Source organism: Heterodontus francisci, chromosome 28 (assembly GCF_036365525.1).
Source record: "Heterodontus francisci isolate sHetFra1 chromosome 28, sHetFra1.hap1, whole genome shotgun sequence".
Classification (NCBI taxonomy): Eukaryota; Metazoa; Chordata; class Chondrichthyes; order Heterodontiformes; family Heterodontidae; genus Heterodontus; species Heterodontus francisci.
Genome location: NC_090398.1, coordinates 24,745,245 through 24,766,751, shown reverse-complemented (window position 1 = coordinate 24,766,751; position 21,507 = coordinate 24,745,245). Strand labels below are relative to the sequence as shown.

At 47.4% G+C, this 21,507-nt stretch overlaps 1 protein-coding gene across 1 annotated transcript in view; it reads right to left on the bottom strand.

The window, feature by feature from the left end:
• Positions 1-21,277, bottom strand: part of LOC137385142 (NACHT, LRR and PYD domains-containing protein 3-like) — a 206,085-nt gene extending 184,808 nt beyond the window's left edge. The window contains exon 1 of the mRNA XM_068060009.1: positions 21,260-21,277. The gene's annotated coding sequence lies outside the window, so the exon portion shown is untranslated. The remainder of the gene's footprint in view (positions 1-21,259) is intronic.
• Between the last annotated feature and the right edge of the window lie 230 nt (positions 21,278-21,507).

Genomic DNA, 21,507 nt, shown 5'->3' with positions numbered 1-21,507 from the left:
TAACTATATAATTCCCTATTGAATGTCTTGATTGAACCTGCCTCCACCGCACTCTCTGGCAGTGCATTTCAGATCATAACCACTCGCTGCATGAAAAAATTTTCCCTCGTGTTACCATTGTTTATTTTTGCCACCTACCTGATGTCTGTGCCCTCTCATTCTTGATTCTTTCAGGAGTGGGAACAGTTTTTCCCCATCTACTCTGTCCAGAAGACTCATAATTCTGAATATTTCTATCAAATCTCCTTTCGGCCTTCTGTTCTCCAAAGAAAACAGTCCCACCTTCCCAATCTCTCTTTGTAGGAAGAAAGTAAAGCTGGTAGCAGGAGGCAGAAAAGTAGCAAGTGACATTAGAAGGCAGGAAAAACAAAGGTAAGCATCAACTTGGCTTAAAATGCAGAATAATGTCAAGAAGCACACAGCATTTGCAACAAGGTAGAGAATTTAAAGGCGCAAATAGAGGTATAATTGCCATAACGGAAACGTGGCTACAGGGTGACCAAGACTGGGAACTGAATATTCAGGGATATTCAACATGTAAGAAGAAAAGGCAAAAAGAACACGGAGGTGGTATTACACTGAAAATAAGGGATGGATTCAGTACATTAGTAAGGGAGGATCTCAGATCAGAAGAACAAAATGTGGGATCTGTTTGGGTGGAGCTAAGAAACAGCAAGAGGCAACAGACATTGATAGGAGTTGATTATAGGCCACCAAACAGTAGTGGTAGTGTGGGGCATGATATTAATCAGGAGATTAAATAAGCATGTGGCATCGTAATATAGTAATCATGGGTGACTTCAATCTGCATATGAAACATAATGAGCACTACTGCTGTGGAGGAAGAGTTTCTGGAGTGTATTAAGGATAGTTTGCTAGAGCAGTATGTTGAGGAACCGACAAGAGGACAGGCTATTTTAGATCTGGTTTTATGTAATGAGACAAGGATAATTGATCTTGTTTTAAAAGAAACTTTAGGGATGAAGACCATAATATGATAGAATTTTACATTATGTTTGAAAGTTATGTAGTTTAATACGAAGACAGGGTGTTAAATTTGAACAGAGGAAATTATGAAAGTACGAGGGCAAATTGACTGAGGTGGATTGGGAAAATACATTAAAAGGTATGACAGTACATGGGCAATGGATAGTCTTTAAAGAAATATTGCATAATTTAATGCAACTATGAATTCCTTCAAGGTATAAAAACACAAAAATAAATGCAGTCAGTGGTGGATACGGAAGTAAGTTAAGGATTGAATAAGATTAAAAGAAAAGGCCGCACCTGAAGTACTGTGTGCATGTTTGGTCCCCTTACCTGAGGAAGGATATTACTGCCATAGAGGGAGTGCAACGAAGGTTCACCAGACTTGTTCCCAGGATGGCGGACTGTCCTATGAAGAAAGATTGGAGAAACTGGGCCTGTATTCTCTAGAGGTTCGAAGAATGAAAGGTAATCTCATTGAAACCTACAAAATACTTAAAGGGATAGACAGGGTAGATGCAGCTCAGATATTTCCCCAAGTTAAGGAGTCTTGAACCAGGGGACATATTTTAAAATAAGGGGGAAGCCACTTAGGACAGAGATGAGGAGAAATTTCTTTACTCAGAGGGTTGTGAATCTTTGGAATTCTCTACCCCAGAGAGATGTAAATGCTCCGTCGTTGAGAATGTTTAAAGCAGAGATTGACAGATTCCTAAATAACAATGATGTAAAGGGATAGGCGCTGCTTCACAAACCACTGACCACCTCCAGGCGCGTATCCATTGTCTCTCGAGATAAGGAGGCCCAAAAGAAAGAAAGGGATAGGAGGATAGTGTGGGAAAAGGGATTGAGGTGGAAGAGCAGTCATGATCGTACTGAAAGGCGGGGCAGGCTTGATGGGCTAAATGGCCTACTGCTACTCCTATGTTCCTATGTAAATGAAGTTCTTCATCCCTGAAAACATTCTTGTGAATCTTTTCTGCACTTTCTCCAATGTATTCACATCTTTCCTTATATATTGCGCCCAGAACCTGATGCAATAAACCATCTGAGGCCAAACTAGTGTATTATGACAAGTTCGATATAACCTCTTTGCTCTTCTACTCCATGCCCCTATTAATAGAGGCCAGCATTCTGTATGTTTTAACTGCTCTCAACCTGTCCTGCCACCTTTAATGACATATGCAAATATACAACCATGTCCCTCTCTTTCTGCACCCCCTTTAGAGTCCTTCCCTTTACTTTATATTGTCTTACCATTTTCTTCCTACCAAAATTAGTCACTTCACTTTTCTCCATGTTGAACTTCATCTGCCATGTGTGTGGCCATTCCACCAGCTTTTCCATGCCGTTTTGAAGTTCTACACTATCCTCCTCACATTTCACAATGCTTCCAAGTTTTGTTTCAGCTGCAATTTTGAAATTGTGCCTGTTCACCAAGATCCAAGTCATTAATATATCAGGAATAGCAAGGGTCCCAACATTGACCCCTGGGGAGCTGGACTACAAACCTTCATCCAGACAAAAAACATTCATTAACCACAACTCTTTGTTTCCTGTCCCTCAGCCAATTTCCTATCCATGTTGCTACTGTACCTTTTATTCCATGAGCTACAAGTTTGCTCACAAGTCTGCTGTTTGGCACGATATCAAACGCCCTTTGAAAGTCCATGTGTACCACATCAACAGCATTGCCCTCAACAACCCTCTCCGTTACATCCTCAAAATACCCCTGCAGGTTAGTTAAATATGAATTTCCCTGAAGAAATCCATGCTGCCTTTCCTTAAGTAACTCACAGTTGTCGATATGATAACAGATTTTGTGCTGAATTACGTATAAAAAGGTTTTCCCACCACCGATGTTAAAATAACAGGTCTGTAGTTGCTGGGCTTATCTTTACACTTTTTTTGAACAAGGGTGTAACATTTGCAATTCTCGAGTCCTCTGGCACCAAGCCTGAGTCAAAGGAAGACTGGAAAATTATGGCCAGGGCCTCTACGATTTCCAACCACATTTTCCTCAGTATTCTTGGATGCATCTCAACTGGTCCTGGTGCCTTATTGAGTTTATGTACAGGCAACCTATCTAATAGTTTCTCTTTATCAATGTAAAAAACCTCTACTGCCTGACATACCTCTTCTTTCAACATTGGCTGGGTTGCATTTTCTTCCTTGGTAAAGAGAGATGCAAAGAGTTCACTTAAAATATCAGCTATGCCCTCAACCTCTATGTTTAAATCCCTTTTCTGATCTCAATGAGTCCATCCTCTCCGGGTTACACACCGTCTGATCACACTGGGTCCATCCTCCCGGGTTACACACTGTCTGATCACACTGGGTCCATCCTCCCCGGGTTACACACTGTCTGATCTCACTGGGTCCATCCTCCCAGGTTACACACTGTCACATCACACTGGGTCCATCCTCCCCGGGTTACACACTGTCTGATCACACTGGGTCCATCCTCCCGGGTTACACACTGTCTGATCTCACTGGGTCCATCCTCCCCGGGTTACACACTGTCTGATCACACTGGGTCCATCCTCCCAGGGTTACACACTGTCTGATCTCACTGGGTCCATCCTCCCGGGTTACACACGGTCTGATCAAACTGGGTCCATCCTCCCCGGTTTACACACTGTCTGATCTCACAGGGTTCATCCTCCCTGGGTTACTCACTGTCTGATCTCACTTGGTCCATCCTCCCTGGGTTACACACTGTCTGATCTCACTGGGTCCATCCTCCCTGGGTTACACACTGTCTGATCTTACTGGGTCCATCCTCCCCGGGTTACACACTGTCTGATCTCACTGGGTCCATCCTCCCCGGGTTACACACTGTCTGATCACACTGGGTCCATCCTCCCCGGGTTACACACTGTCTGATCTCACTGGGTCCATCCTCTCCGGGTTACTCACCGTCTGACCTCACTGGGTCCATCCTCCCTGGGTTACACACTGTCTGATCTCACTGGGTCCATCCTCCCCGGGTTAGTCACTGTCTGATCACACTGGGTCCATCCTCCCTGGGTTACACACTGTCTGATCTTACTGGGTCCATCCTCCCCAGGTTACACACTATCTGATCTCACTGGGTCCATCCTCCCTGGGTTACACACTATCTGATCTCACTGGGTCCATCCTCCCCGGGTTACACACTGTCTGATCTCACTGGGTGCATCCTCACCGGGTTACACACTGTCTGATCTCACTGGGTTCATCCTCCCTGGGTTACTCACTGTCTGATCTCACTGGGTCAATCCTCCCCGGGTTACTCACCGTCTGATCTCACTGGGTTCATCCTCCCTGGGTTCCTCACTGTCTGATCTCACTGGGTCCATCCTCCCCGGGTTACTCACCGTCTGATATCACTGGGTCCATCCTCCTCGGGTTAGTCACTGTCTGATCTCACTGGGTCCATCCTCCCTGGGTTACACACTGTCTGATCTCACTGGGTCCATTCTCCCAGGGTCACACACTGTCTGATCTCACTGGGTCCATTCTCCCAGGGTTACTCACTGTCTGATCTCACTGGATCCATCCTTCCCGGGTTACACTCTGTATGATCTCACTGGGTCCATTCTCCCAGGGTTACACACTGTCTGATCTCACTGGGTCCATCCTCCCCGGGTTGCACACTGCCTGATCACACTGGGTCCATCCTCCCTGGGTTACACACTGCCTGATCACACTGGGTCCATCCTCCCCGGGTTACTCACTGTCTGATCACACTGGGTCCATCCTCCCCAGGTTACACACTCTCTGATCTCACCGGGTCCATCCTCCCCGGGTTACACACTGTCTGATCACACTGGGTCCATCCACTCCGGGTTACACACTGTCTGATCTCACTGGGTCCATACTCCCTTGGTTACACACTGTCTGATCACACTGGGTCCATCCACTCCGGGTTACTCACTGTCTGATCTCACTGGGTCCATCCACTCCGGGTTACACACTGTCTGATCTCACTGGGTCCATACTCCCTTGGTTACACACTGTCTGATCACACTGGGTCCATCCACTCCGGGTTACTCACTGTCTGATCTCACTGGGTCCATCCACTCCGGGTTACACACTGTCTGATCTCACTGGGTTCATCCTCCCTGGGTTCCTCACTGTCTGATCTCACTGGGTCCATCCTCCCCGGGTTACTCACCGTCTGATATCACTGGGTCCATCCTCCTCGGGTTAGTCACTGTCTGATCTCACTGGGTCCATCCTCCCCGGGTTACACACTGTCTGATCACACTGGGTCCATCCACTCCGGGTTACTCACTGTCTGATCTCACTGGGTCCATCCTCCTCGGGTTAGTCACTGTCTGATCTCACTGGGTCCATCCTCCCCGGGTTACACACTGTCTGATCACACTGGGTCCATCCACTCCGGGTTACACACTGTCTGATCTCACTGGGTCCATACTCCCTTGGTTACACTCTGTCTGATCTCACTGGGTTCATACTCCCTGGGTTACACACTGTCTGATCTCACTGGGTCCATACTCCCTGGGTTACACACTGTCTGATCTCACTGGGTCCATCCTCCCCGGGTTAGTCACTGTCTGATCTCACTGGGTCCATCCTCCCCGGGTTACACACTGCCTGATCTCACTGGATCCATCCTCCCTGGTTTACACACTGTCTAACCTCACTGGGTCCATCCTCCTCGGGTTAGTCACTGTCTGATCTCACTGGGTCCATCCTCCCTGGGTTACACACTGTCTGATCGCACTGGGTCCATTCTCCCAGGGTCACACACTGTCTGATCTCACTGAGTCCATTCTCCCAGGGTTACTCACTGTCTGATCTCACTGGATCCATCCTTCCCGGGTTACACTCTGTATGATCTCACTGGGTCCATTCTCCCAGGGTTACACACTGTCTGATCTCACTGGGTCCATCCTCCCCGGGTTGCACACTGCCTGATCACACTGGGTCCATCCTCCCTGGGTTACACACTGCCTGATCACACTGGGTCCATCCTCCCCGGGTTACTCACTGTCTGATCACACTGGGTCCATCCTCCCCAGGTTACACACTCTCTGATCTCACCGGGTCCATCCTCCCCGGGTTACTCACTGTCTGATCTCACTGGGTCCATCCACTCCGGGTTACACACTGTCTGATCTCACTGGGTCCATACTCCCTTGGTTACACTCTGTCTGATCTCACTGGGTTCATACTCCCTGGGTTACACACTGTCTGATCTCACTGGGTCCATACTCCCTGGGTTACACACTGTCTGATCTCACTGGGTCCATCCTCCCCGGGTTAGTCACTGTCTGATCTCAGTGGGTCCATCCTCCCCGGGTTACACACTGTCTGATCTCACTGGATCCATCCTCCCTGGTTTACACACTGTCTAACCTCACTGGGTCCATCCTCCCTGGGTTACACACTGTCTGATCTCACTGGGTCCATCCTCCCCAGGTTATTCACTGTCTGATCTCACTGGATCCATCCTCCCCCCATTACGTCAATGACCTTTCCTCATTTCTATTGCATCCGTCTCTCTCAACACCAAATTCACTTTCCGAGTTCCGAAGAAGGGTCACTGACCCGAAACGTTAACTCTGCTTCTCTTTCCACAGATGCTGCCAGACCTGCTGAGTGAATCCAGCATTTCTTGTTTTTGTACCAAATTCACTTTGTTCATTGTACTTTGTTCATTTCGAACTGTTACTCTAATCTCGTCCCTTTCATTTGCTTTTGAACTATTATTGAAAATTAATTATTGTGTGACTACCTTTTCCACCTGAATCTTTCCCTCCATTTACTAGTTTAAAGTCCTTGTTACTGCCTTGGTTACAGGTGAGGTTTCAGCTGGAGTATTCTGTACAATTCTGGGCACCACATTTCAGGAAGTCCTTGGAGGGGGTACAGAGGAGATTTACCAGGATGATACCAGGGATGAGGGATTGAAGTTACATGGTGAGATTGGAGAAGCTGGAATTGTTCTCTTTAGAGCAGGGAAGCAGACTGAATAGAGATATTAAACATTGAGAGATTGTGTTTGAGTGAGTCTGGAGAATCTGTTTCCTCTGGCAAGTGTCAGCAACCAGAGATCACAGTTTTAAAATAATTGGTAAATGAAGAGAGGGAATGGAACAAAAAGGGTTGTTAAAATCTCGAATGTATGGCATGAAATATTGGTGGAAGCAGATTCCAAAGGAATTTTTAAATGTCTGTGTCAGTGGATGTGGGGTTGGGAGAGTGGGTGTGGTTGCAGGGGCTGGGCCAGTGGGTGTGGGGCTGGGTCAGTGGGTGCGAGTCAATGGGACGGGGAAAGAACAACATGTGAACTGTACAGGCTCGATGTGAAGGCAAGGCCTAGTGTGCAGATGCTCACTGCAAAGAAAAGATTAACTTCAGGAAGTTAGATGAACACATGAGGGAAAGGAATTAGAAGGTTATGCTGATCGGGTTTGATGAAAAGGGGTGGGAGGAAGATCGTGTGCAGCATAAACAAGGAGCAGTTGGATCGAATGATCTGTTTCTGTGCTGTTTGTTCTGTGTGAAAAGGGAAGTGACAATGACAGATTTTCTGCAGCAGTTTTGTACAGAGATTATTGGAAACTTTGCTGTAATTCTGTAGTTTCCAACAAGCAAACTTCTCCATTGGAACCGAGATTCTAGTCTCCCTGCCAGAGCACGTGGAATATTCTGTAAAGTGACCTGAGTTTAACTGTTTCTATAACATTAAACCATTAATGAGACTTGTGTTGTTTCAGAGGAGTGGGTTTGATCAGAGACTCGCCCAGTTTCAGCCATTGGTGAACAGTTAGACATGTGCATCTCCAGACTCACTTTCCTCCCATCATTTTGTCACCTCCCGAATCTCTGTCCATCTCTCTCACAACTCCATGTTTAAATCTCTCCAATCAGGTTTCCACTCCCGCCACAGCTCTGTACTGACAGTAATCACGGACACAAATAACACCTTCTCTGACTGTGACTGTGTTAAATTATCCCTCTTCATTCTTCTCGACCTCTGCAGTCAGTGACTCCATTGATCACAACATCCTCCTTTAACACCTCTCCTCCATTGTCCAGCTCAGAGGGACTGTCTTCACTTGGGTTGACTTTTACCCATCCAATGACAGCCAGAGAATCTTGTTCATTGGCCTCTCCTCTCAATCCTGCACTGTGACCTCTGGAGACTCCCATGGATCGATCTTCACCCCCTCCTACTTCCCATCTGCATGCAGACATTATTCGAGGACAAGTGATCAGTTTTCACATATACACTGAAAACACTCTGCTCCACCTCTCCACCACCTCTCTCAACACCTCCAATGCCTTTGCTTTCTCGTGCTGCTTGTCCAACATCCAGTCTCAAATGTATTACAAATTTCTCCAATGAGACATTGGGAAGACTGAAGACAATGTGGAGAATTCTGTTTGTAATACAGCAGTAAAATCTATCACTTATACATTTATGGCATTTCCTGAGATTATAAAATCCCTCATGATATTTCACAGATCAATGCTGTGTATCACCTCACTGTTTATAGTTTCATAATTTATAACATTCTACATTAATGTTAATATTAGTAGAACAGTGGTAAATGTCCTCACCTCCAACAGTGTTCATTAGTCAGCTGCTGACACCCTGTGAGATATGGTAAATATATTCAAACAGAAACACCAACCAGCACACATCTACATGAACACACGGACAATGTCACTGCTCAGAGACCGGAGGAATCACACCCAGCTATATATTGTGTTTGTAAGTAGATATTCGTCAGATACAGGAGAAATGCCGCGAACAACAGACGCCCCTCTACATTGCTTTCATTGATCTCACCAAAGCCTTTGACCTCGTCAGCAGACATGGTCTTTTCAGACTACTAGAAAAGATTGGATGCCCACCAAAGCTACTAAGTATCATCACCTCATTCCATGACAATATGAAAGGCACAATTCAACATGGTGGCTCCTCATCAGACCCCTTTCCTATCCTGAGTGGCGTGAAACAGGGCGGCTGTGTTCTCGCACCCACACTTTTTGGAATTTTCTTCTCCTTACTGCTTTCACATGCGTTCAAGTCCTTGGAAGAAGGAATTTTCCGCCACACAAGATCAGGGGGCAGGTTGTTCAACCTTGCCCTTCTAAGAGCGAAGTCCAAAGTACGGAAAGTCCTCATCAGGGAACTCCTCTTTGCTGACGATGCTGCTTTAACATCTCACACAGAAGAGTGCCTGCAGAGTCTCATCGACAGGTTTGCAGCTGCCTGCAATGAATTTGGCCGAACCATCAGCCTCAAGAAAACGAACATCATGGGGCAGGACGTCAGAAATGCTTCATCCATCAATATTGGCGACTACGCTCTGGAAGTGGTTCAAGAGTTCACCGACCTAGGCTCAACTATCACCAGTAACCTGTCTCTAGTTGCAGAAATCAACAAAGGCTTCCACTGCTATGTCCAGACTGGCCAAGAGAGTGTGGGAAAATGGCGCACTGACACGGAACACAAAAGTCCGAGTGTATCAAGCCTGTGTCCTCAGTACCTTGCTCTATGGCAGCGAGGCCTGGACAACGTATGTCAGCCAAGAGCGACGTCTCAATTCGTTCCATCTTCGCTGCCTCCGGAGAATACTTGGCATCAGGTGGCAGGACCGTATCTCCAACACAGAAGTCCTCGAGGCGGCCAACATCCCCAGCTTATACACACTACTGAGTCAGCGGCGCTTGAGATGGCTTGGCCATGTGAGCCGCATGGAAGATGGCAGGATCCCCAAAGACACATTGTACAGCGAGCTCGCCACTGGTATCAGACCCATCGGCTGTCCATGTCTCCGCTTTAAAGACGTCCACAAACGCGACATGAAATCCTGTGACATTGATCACAAGTCGTGGGAGTCAGTTGCCAGTGTTCGCCAGAGCTGGCGGGCAGCCATAAAGGCGGGGCTAAAGTGTGGCGAGTCGAAGAGACTTAGCAATTGGCAGGAAAAAAGACAGAGGTGCAAGGGAAGAGCCAACTGTGTAACAGCCCCGACAATCAAATTTTTCTGCAGCACCTGTGGAAGAGCCTGTCACTCTAGAATTGGCCTTTATAGCCACTCCAGGTGCTGCTCCACACACCACTGATCACATCCAGGCGCTTCCCCATCGTCTCTCGAGATAAGGAGGCCAAAGAAGAAGTAGATATTATATTCATAAAACGCCATAATTTAATATTGAAACTCAATAAATCAAAATATTAAACACAAATCTATGAATAAAATACTACAATATCACCAGACTGTATAAAACCGAGTGAAGGATCATTTCATTAATTAAATATCAGTTGCACCATATTTCCCTGTAGAATATTCACTAACTCAGACTGTGTACCACACCTTAGAATGGGTTTACATTTTATCATTTATTTATAAAATTTAGAAGGTTAAGGGGTGATTTGATTGAGGCTTTTAGGATTTTGAAAGGAATTGATGGAGTAAATAGAGAAACATTTTCAGCTAGAGGGAGCGTGTAGGACAAGGGAACATAACCTGAAAATCAGAGTCAGGCCATTCAGGAGTGAAGTTCAGAAACACTTTTTCACTCACAGGCTGGTGGAATGTGGAACTCCCTCCCAGTAAAAACAGGATATCCGAGCTCAATGAATCATTTTAGATTAAGATCATAGATTTTTGTGAAGCAAGTGTATTCAGAGATGTGGAGCTAAGACGGGTGGATGGAATGAGGATACTGGCCAGCCGTGATCTCTCTGACTGACAGAACAGGCTCGAGGGGCTGAATGGCCTACTCCTGTTCCTGTGTTCCAGTGAGGCTGGTTTTGCCCCACATTGTGTGAGTAAATATTACCAATGGGTGTTCCAGTGCAGAGTCTCAGATGACGAGACCCCATCTGGAACTGGGTGGTACAGATCAAAATTATGAGGGGCCAAGCTGGGGTAGATAGGAAGAAACTTCCAGAAACCTTTTCTCTTAGCGGAGGTGTCAATAACCAAGGGGCATAGATTTAAGGTAAGGGGCAGGAGGTTTAGAAGAGATTTGAGGAAAAATATTTTCACCCAGAGGGTGGTTGGAATCTGGAACACCCTGCCTGAAGAGGTGAGAGAGGCAGGAACCCTCACAACATTTAAGTATTTAGATGAGCACTTGAAACATCATAATATACAAAGCTACGGGCCAAGTGCTGGAAAATGGGTTTAGATTAGATAGGCTTGATGGCTGGCACGGACACGGTGGGCTGAAGTGCCTGTTTCTGTGCTGTGTAACTCTATGAATCTATGACTCTATCAGCAGCACTCACTGGGCTGCTGTCCCTGTCACACCTGATGTGGAGAGTTTATTGTAACCCTCGGGAAATGCTCAATCCCACAACTAACAGCTGTTGCACTGATGGGGGCGGGCGGGGGGGGGGGGGGAACTGATATCATGTTTAACAAGGCAATGTTCTCCTTCCCATTTTAATATTTTTGTTTGATCCTCCTATTAATCTTACATTTATTACAAGCATCAGAATCTGGGAACGCCTTCACCAAACAGGGAGAAGATCCAGCATCTTCAACACGAATGAGAATGGGCACAGGTAGGTTCACAAAATACTTCAGATATAATGTCTCTCCTGACAAAGGTCCAGATCTCATAGAAGAATCTGCAGCTCACACAGGAAGATGGACCAGGGCAGGGGCTGAGTAGAAAGAGGGAAGTGAGTGACCATCCAGAGGGCACTGCAATCACAGGTGGAGAAATTCCCTGAATACTGGTATTGGGGTCTGTAAGGTGGATAGAGACAGTGACTCAGTGGAAGGTCTCCCTGAGAAACAGTGTGACACCAGGAAGCAGGAGGCCACCCCGAGTGGGGTGGGGGTGAGAGACAGGTGGGGCACAGGAATAGGAGAATGATAGTGGTGGGAGACTCTATAGTCAGGGGAATAGACAGACTCTTCTACCGCCCTGAGCAGGTCCTGAATGGTAAGTTAAGACCCTGGTGCCAGAAGGAAGAACATCTTGGAGCAGTAGGATCATCGCTGGGAAAGATAGGAGAGCAGAGAATATCCAGGGTTAGAACCAGTCACACAGATAGAAAGAGGGTTATAGAGGGAATATTAAAATTTTGACTCTAGGCTGGTAAACAGGGCTTCAGGGTGGTGATTCTGGATTGTTTTGCACTGGCTGTTTATGGAGGTAAATATAAGACAGGTCAAGGTGCAGTTGTAGCGCTGGAGCAGGACGGAAGGGTTCACATTCTTGGGTCACGAGAGTGGGTTCAGGGAGAAGGGAAGGAATGGTGACAATCTGAACTGATCAACTTCAATTACATTACAGTAAAGCTGAATGGAGCAATGGGAAGGATATCAGCTGATGTGACAGCAGAGTGGGAAATATCCGGATCTGAGACTCGAGACTGGAAAATGGGAAGGGTATCGGCTGATGTGACAGGAGAGTGGGAAATATCCGGATCTGAGACTAGAGAGTGGAAAATGGGAAGGATATCGGCTGATGTGACAGGAGAGTGGGAAATATCCGGATCTGAGACCAGAGAGTGGAAAATGGGAAGGATATCAGCTGATATGACAGGAGAGTGGGAAATATCCGGATCTGAGACCAGAGAGTGGAAAATGGGAAGGATATCGGCTGATGTGACAGGAGAGTGGGAAATATCTGGATCTGAGACTAGAGAGTGGAAAATGGGAAGGATATCAGCTGATGTGACAGGAGAGTGGGAAATATCCGGATCTGAGACCAGAGAGTGGAATTAATAAAACTTGAAGAAAGAACAGAAGATTTATGAAATAGTGAAAAGTTCTTAGCAGGAATGAAAGGAAAGATGTTTTGGAGTGGTGAAGATAAAGTCACGGGGTGGAAGAAAAAAACAGAAAAATCATTATAACAGACAACTGGAGCTGCTATTGAGGGTTGTGTCTGTGAATATGCAAATCATTCCAAACACATTCTGCTAGTCAGAAGGGTGAGAGATGTGATCTGGTATCTACAAGACAGAGCCTGTGTTTTCACAGCATTCGGAGGGAAATGTTCTTGGTTATAATGCAGTCGATGTAATTTATCTGGATTTTCAAAAGGCTTTCGATAAGGTGCTTCAGAAAAATGAATGAATCAGGTCAGAGAATGTGCAGTCAGGGAACAAGTAGCAGAATGAATTTCTAACTGACTTCAAGACAGAAAGCAGAGAGTGGGAGTAAAAGGTAGTTAGACAAAGAGGCAGAAGATGGGAAGTGGTGCTCCACGGGGATCAGTGCTGTGACCACTGCTGTTCCCAACTTACCTTCACAATTTGGACTTTGGAATCAAAAACACAATTTCTAAATTTGCTGATGAAACCAAATAGTGGGGGATGGTCAATACTGAGGAGGACAATAACAAATTACAGAAGGACATTAATAAACTTACAGAATGGGCAAATCATTGGCAAACAAAGTTAATCACGGATAAATGTGAGGTAGTACATTTTGAGAGGAAGAATAGGGAGGTCACTTATTACTTGGAAGGTGCGAGTCTAGCTGAGGTAGAGGAACAAAGGGATCTTGGAGTTCAAACACACCAACCACTAAAAGTTGCACCACAGGTTAGCAAGGCCATTAAAAAAGGAGAGTAAACACTGGGCTTTAGATCTAGAGAGATAGAATTGAGAAGTAGGCAAGTTATGTTGAACCTATATCGAACCTTGTTTAGATGACACTTAAAATACTACGTGCAGTTCTGGTCGCCATATTATTAAAAGGATATAAAGGCACTGGAGAGGATGCAGAAGCAATTTATAAGGATGATATCAGAAATGCTTAGGTATCATGAAAGGATTTACAGCCTGGCAGGGGAGAGACCATGATCAGTGGCCTTTGACCCTGTTCCAGGAAAACTTTGAGCAAAAACACTGGAGCTTCAGGCCATTAGGGTGGTGGTGAAGGATAATAAAGAGGATGTGTCTGTCGACCATACCTTCTTCATTAAGAAAATCCTGACTGAATGATGTGGATTCCAAGCTGTGGACATCTTCTGTCTACAGGACTTCCTCAGCAGTGGATATTTCAATGTGACATTCAAGAACATGACGGGATGCATCACGTTCCTGAAGGTCTTCAAGGAGAGAGGAAACCAGGCACCGCTGTCGATCCTCACGGCGGAGCCACTCTTCACGTGCCGTCGCAACACAACCAGGTGGTGGTGATCCACCTCTACAACCCCCCATGTTCCTGTCATGCATGTGCTCACTTTTCCTCACCAGGTACATCAAGGCGGCCGGCTGCAGTACTGAGGTCAAGGACCCATTTAGGATTTGGACCAGCAAACGACAGGTCAAGGTGACCTTGAAGGTCGATGCCAACAGAGATATCATCCATCCTCCCTCCAGCTTCGCTATCGAGAGAAGTCGAGGCTCCTTGGTCGACGCAGGGCAGCCCAGTGTTCGTCAGACCTGTGGCAAATCTGGTCATGTGGCGGCCAACTGCATCACTGTCGTCTGCAAGAACTGCAAGCAGGAAGGCCATCACACAAAGGACTGTAAGTAGAGTAAAAGCTGCAACCTGTGTGGTGGGGCAGGCCACCTCTCCAAAACCTGCCCCAGTTACGCACAGGCGACAAGACCACAGGAAAGGCTGGACGAAGGAACGGTGAACATGACTCGTGCTGCAAAGGAGCCCAGCAACCCTACCGCAGCGAGGGAAATCCATCTGAGAAGGAGAGGAAAGGGGACCCTTGCTTTTCCTGATATATATTAATGACCTAGACCTTGGTATACAGGGCACAATTTCAAAGTTTGCAGATGATACGAAATTTGGAAGCATTGTGAAATGTGAGAATGATAGTGTAGAACTTCAAAAGGAAATAGACAAGTTGGTGGAATGGGCAGATAGGTGGCAGATGCAGAGAAATGTAAGGTGATTCATTTTGGTAAGAAGAACATGGAGAGACAATACAAAATTAAAGGAATAATTCTAAAGTGAGTGTTGGAGCAGAGGGACTGAGGTGTATATGTGCATAAGTCATTGAAGATGGCAGGACAGGTTGCAAGAGCGGTGAATAAAGCATACAGTATCCTGGGCTTTATTAATAGGAGCATACAGCACAAGTGCAAGGAGGTTATGTTGAACTTGTATAAGACACTAGTTCAGCCTCAGCTGGAGTACTGCGTTCAATTCTGGGTGCTGCACTTGGGGAAAGACGTGCGGGCATTGGAGAGAATACAGAAGAGATTCACAAGAATGTTCCAGGGATGAGGAATTTCATGAAGATAGATTGGAGAAGTTAGGACTGTTTTCCTTGGAGAAGAGAAGGCTGTGAGGTGATTTGATAGAGGTATTCAAAATCATGAGGGGCCTGGACAGAGTAGGTAGAGAGAAACTGTTCCCACTTGTGAAAGAATCAAGAATGAGAGGACATCGATTTCAAATATTTGGTAAGAGAAGCAAAAGTGACATGAGGAAAAATGTTTTCATGCAGCGAGTGGTCAAGGTCTGGAATATGCTGCCTGAGAACATGGTGGAGGCAGGTTCAACTGGAGCATTCAAAAGGGAATAGACAGTGATTTTTTTTTTTATTCTTTCATGGGATGTGGGCGTCGCAGGCTAGGTCAGCATTTATTGCCCTTGAAATGAGTGGCTTGCTAGGCCATTTCGAGGGCATGTAAGAGTCAACCACATTGCTGTGGATCTGGAGTCACATGCAGGCCCGACCAGGTAAGGACAACAGATTTCCTTCCCTAAAGGGCATTAGTGAACCAGATGGGTTTTTACAACAATCGACAATGGTTTCAGAGCCATCATTAGACGAGCTTTAAATTCCAGATTTTTAATTAATTGAATTCAAATTCCACCTTCTGCTGTGGTGGGATTTGAACCCATTTCCCCAAAGCAATATCTGGGGCTCTGGGTTGCTAGTTCAATGACAATACCAGTACGCCACCGCCTCCCTATATGCAAAGGAAGAATGTGCAGGGTTATGGGGAGAAGGCGGGGGGATGAATCTGAGGGAGTTGCTCTTTCAGAGGGCTGGTGCGGACATGAGGGGCCGAATGGCCTCCTTCTGCACTGTAACGATTGTGATTCTGGGAGGCAGCTGCAACCAGTGACCCAGCACCTACCCTGTGCCTGGAAACTCTTCCTCAACAGACAGAATCCATGGAGGTGGAGGCAGCAGAGGGAGAAACGGATGACTGGCAAGTGGTCAAAAAGAAAACCATAAAGAAGCCCCAAAAAAAGGAACAGGTCACCACCCAAACCAGTGGCACGAGGAGGCTGCCGTCTGAGACGGACTACAGCAGCTGCTCCCCATCGGATGAGGAAGGTCCGGAAAGATGGCACATGCAAACGAAGTGGCAGAATGCAAAGGCGCTGGAAGAGAAAGCCCCACCAGCTCCGTGGCACTGGAAGCAGCAATGGGCCCAGTGTGCCCCAACCTCAAAGCGCTGAACTCAGTGAGATGCCCAGCGCACCCCAGTTCCGGGAGACCGAGAGCAGCGAAGCGTCCAGTGCACTACAGCTCCAGGAAGCCGGGAGCAGTAATGTTCTCAAGGAGGAACAGAGGGGAAAGGCACCAGCAGCAGAGGACAGTCCAAACCTCGCTGCCTGCCAGAGCAACCACCCCCCCCCCGCCCCCCGATGTCACCCCAGCAGAACAAACCCCCCGTGAGTGACCAGAAGGGTTTTCTGAGCCCAATGCATCTGCAACGGCTTCTGCACACCATGGCTATGCAGGAACATACCCAAGGACTGGGACTAGTAAGGATACTTGGTATGGTAAACAACATCCCGTTTTAAATGGGTATAAAGATTGTTTCCATTAACGTGCGCAGCGTTAAATCCACTACGCAATGTGTTTTGACCTTGGGTTACCTTGCCAAGATCAAAGCCAACCTACTGTTTCTGCAGAAGTATGGAATTCCACACCTCGGCACCTACAGGCAATGGTCACGATGGTGATCCCACGGGCCATCGATCCGGTCAGAGGGAAATGATTACCATTTCTCTATCCTGGGTATTCAGCTGCGGGGAGGCACTTCACCATCTCCGAAGTTAAGGAGGTGGTGGGTGGTCACCTCCTCGTAGCAGACGTAATATACAACAATGCTCCACTCCGGTTAATTAACGTGTACGCCCCGGTTCAATGCAGCGAGTGGCTGACCGTCCTCCAGCAGCTCCCACTGCTGCTTGCGACATCCTGGCCGGTCATTCTAGGTGGTGACTTCAACTGCATCATTAACGCAGCTGGACGATCCGGCAGTGACGATAGCAAACTGGACACTACAGAAGCAACGGTTTACCGGTTGTGTTGTGTTCAGCTCTGTGGGACTAGATCGGCCCAGACCTGCTGGAAGTGTACAAGAGTATGCTTCTGGCCAGCAGCATGTTAGAATCCATGAGGAAAGGCATCATCACCCTCATCTATAAGCGGAAGGGGGAGAGAGCAGAAATCAGAAATTGGCAGCCCATCTTACTGCTTAATGTCGACTCAAGATTCTGTCCAAAGTCGTCGTCAGTCGGGTCAGGAGTTGGTGATTCACCCTGACCAGACCTGTACTGTACCCGGCAGGAAGATCTCTGATAGCCTCAGGGATATGATCGCCTATGTACAGGACAGTGGGGTGGACAGCTGCCTCATCAGCTTAGACCAGGAGAAGGCTTTTGACAAGATATCACACACATACATGATGGACGTGCTCTCCAAAATGGGGTTTGGGGAGGGAATCCGCAATTGGATCAAACTGCTCTCCACAAATATAAGTAGCACAGTCTCAATCAATGGGTGGGAATCAGAAAGTTTCCTGATCCAATCTGGATTCAGATAGGGCTGTCCTCTCTCCCCTGTCTTGTTTGTTTGCTGTATCAAACCTTCTGCTGAGTCCATTAGGAAGGATGATCTGCGACCAGTTTGAACTGGCCTCGGGAGACAAGGTAAATCACGGCAAGAGCGAAGCCGTGTTCTTTGGGATCTAGGCTGACCGATCCTTTGTCTGCGTCACCATCAGGTCAGACTACCTGAAGATGCTGGGGATATGGTTCGGTGGGGCTGGGGCGTGCACCAAAACCTGGGAGGAGCGAGTAGCCAGGGTAAACCATAAATTGAGCATATGGGAGCAGCGTTGTCTCACCATTGTGGGTAAGAACCCTGTCATCAGGTGCGAGGCGCTCACGTTGTTGCTGTATGTGGCCCAGGTCTGGCTCATACCCAACTCCTGCGTCGTGGCGGTCACCCGAGCCATCTGCCACTTTATCTGGCAATCCAAACTGGACCATGTCTGGAGGGACACGATATTCAAACGTCTGGATAAAGGGGAAAAAAATCTACCCAATGTCGCCCTCATCCTGATGGCCACCTTTGTGTGCGGCTGCATCAAGCTGTCTGTGGAGCCCCAGTACGTAAACACCAAGTGTCACTACGTGCTAAGGTTCTATCTGCCCCCGGTGTTGCGAAGGATGGATCTGGCCACATTGCCGCAGAACGTTCCATCCAGTTGGACCATGCCGTTCCACCTATCCTTCGTGGGAAAGTTTGTGCAGAAAAGCACCTTTGACCACCAATTCATCAGGCAGTGGTCTGCATGGAATGTCCTCAAGGCCCTATGGGAAAAGGAGATGGTGGATCCTGTCGGATGGTTCCTCGAGCAGACTGCCAAAGTCATTTGGCAGAACGCCTCATCACCAGAACTTTCAAACAAGCACCAAGACATAGCCTGTGGTGGGGAAGAGTCTGTTGCGAACCTCCTTTTGGAATGTGCCTTTGCAAAGCAGGTGTGGAAAGAGATGCAGTGGTTTTTGTCGAGGTTCATCCCGAGCAGCTCTGTAACACAGGAGTCTGTGCTCTACGGGCTGTTCCCGGGGACGCAAACCGAGGTAAACATCAACTGCTGCTGGAGGACCATCAATTCAGTCTGCCTGAAACCTGCTGGTCTTCCAGTGCAAAGAGATGTCCACGAACAAGTGTTGCAGACCAAGGTCCAGGACTAAGTGCTGAGGGATGCACTAAAGCTTGGGGCAGCCGCCACAAAGGCTCAGTGGGGAAAGACCACTGAGTAAGGTCCTCCCGCCATAGTGAACTGAGGGGATGGAACCATGGAAAACCCCTCGGGCTGTATACACCAAAATGTTTTTTACTATGTAATACATTGCATTTAAAATGGAATGGCAAGGATTGCGAGGCATTTCATGTTTTACAATATCGAAGAAATCTGATCTCTGAAATTACCTGAAATGTGAAATTTGAACTTTTTTAAAATGTATTTTATCAAATTTTTATGAATAAAGTATATTTTAGGAAAAAAATGATAAACAGGTCAACCTCCATCATCCCTTTTCCCATTGGCTCTTCCCCCAGCTCTGCATCCCTTTTCCCATTGGCTCTACCCCAGCTCCGCAGCCCTTTTCCCATTGACTCTACCCCGGCTCCATCATTCCTTTTCCCATTGGCTCTCCCCCGGCTCCATCATCCCTTTTCCCATTGGCTCTCCCCCGGCTCCATCATCCCTTTTGCCATTGAATCTATCCCCCCCGTGCCCCACCCCCCAACTTCTTGTCAGTTATTCTCTGTGACCTTGTCCGATCAGCACCGTCCCTTTTGTTACCTCTTGCCCAACCCCCGCTTTATTTGCTTAAAAGCTATTACATTTCTAACCTTTGCTAATTCTGATGAAACGTCACAGGCCTGAAATTTTAACTTTGCTTCTCTCTCCATAGATGCTGCCAGACCTGCTGAGTATTTCCAACAGTTTTTTGTATTATTCTCAGTGGTCAGTGGCGCTCACTTGTCTCTGAGTGACGGTGAGGGACAGTTGCAGCTCCAACAGTGTAAAGTATTAATATCGTGAAAAATAGCATCAACATAGAGTGATATAGTATTAATATAGAGTGTTAACACAGGGTTTGGTCTGGTTTGATTAATCCGCAGTTCGTAGAGAAGATGGAGAATTTCCGGCTCCACTGATGGGATCAGACAGTGTGTAACCCGGGGAGGATGGACCCAGTGTGATCAGACTGTGTGTAACCTGGGGAGGATGGACCCAGTGTGATCAGTGTGTAACCTGGGGAGGATGGACCCAGTGTGATCAGACTGTGTGTAACCTGGGGAGGATGGACCCAGTGAGATCAGTGTGTAACCCGGGGAGGATGGACCCAGGGAGATCAGACAGTGTGTAACCTGGGGAGGATGGACCCAGGGAGATCAGACAGTGTGTAAACCGGGGAGGATGGACCCAGTGAGATCAGACAGTGTGTAACCCGGGGAGGATGGACCCAGTGTGATCAGACAGTGTGTAACGCGGGGAGGATGGACCCAGTGTGATCAGACTGTGTGTAACCTGGGGAGGATGGACCCAGTGTGATCAGTGTGTAACCTGGGGAGGATGGACCCAGTGAGATCAGACAGTGTGTAACCCGGGGAGGATGGACCCAGTGAGATCAGACAGTGTGTAACCCGGGAAGGATGGACCCAGTGAGATCAGACAGTGTGTAACCCGGGGAGGATGGACCCAGTGAGATCAGACAGTGTGTAACTCGGGGAGGATGGACCCAGTCAGATCAGACTGTGTAACTCGGGGTGGATGGACCCAGTCAGATCAGACTGTGTAACTCGGGGTGGATGGACCCAGTGAGATCAGACTGTGTAACTCGGGGTGGATGGACCCAGTGAAATCAGACAGTGAATAACCCGGGGAGGATGGACCCAGTGAGATCAGACAGTGTGTAACCCGGGGAGGATGGACCCAGTGTGATCAGACTGTGTGTAAGCCAACGAGGGTTGTTTAAAATGCAGAGTGATACAGCACATTTCTGCCCCCAAACTCTGACGATTTGCTGAAAGTTCACGAGACGGTGATTGGAATTGAACAAATTGACTTTCTCCTTCAGACCCTCAATATTGATCTCATTCTGTTTTGTTATAATTCGATCTCCTGGTAAATGATGAAGTGATGAGCAAGTTCTGCAGCTGACAGTAAACAGGGATTGTAGACCGAGGAACAACAGCAGGTGAACCAGCACAGGATTGTGAGAGCACCAACCAGAGAGAACCCTTCCCATTCAAAGAGCTGTCATAGATCAACTGGGGAGAAAGGTAAGGGAAAGTCCCATTTACTGTGAGAAACACTGGTCCTGTAGACAGTACACAAAGATTACATAGGGTGAGACAGGAAATGGTGAGAATGAGACTGGGAGAATCTGTCTAATACTCCGAAAACATCAGTTCAAACATTGCCATGGAAGCCGGTGGAATTTAAATTAAATAATTAATAAACCTGGAATAAAAAGGCGGTATTATTATTAACAAAGCTGCACATTACAGAGCAGATTCCCTCCTGCAGACTAATCACCTGAAACTCAGCTCCACCTATCCGCTCCTCCCGCTGGTCACGGGTGTGCAGATTGACAACCTCCTCCACCAATAGGACAGGCCGGCGACAATCCCAGCTCCGCCCCATTCCGGCAGCATGGCCGCTCACGGCTCGGCCGTTAAACGGACGCTGCGCGAGTCGGGCAGCGATGGTCAACGTCCTCCCCCCACTGCGCATGACCGGTTTTTGATTGATGCGCGCGAGGCGGAACAATCGGAGTGGGCCGG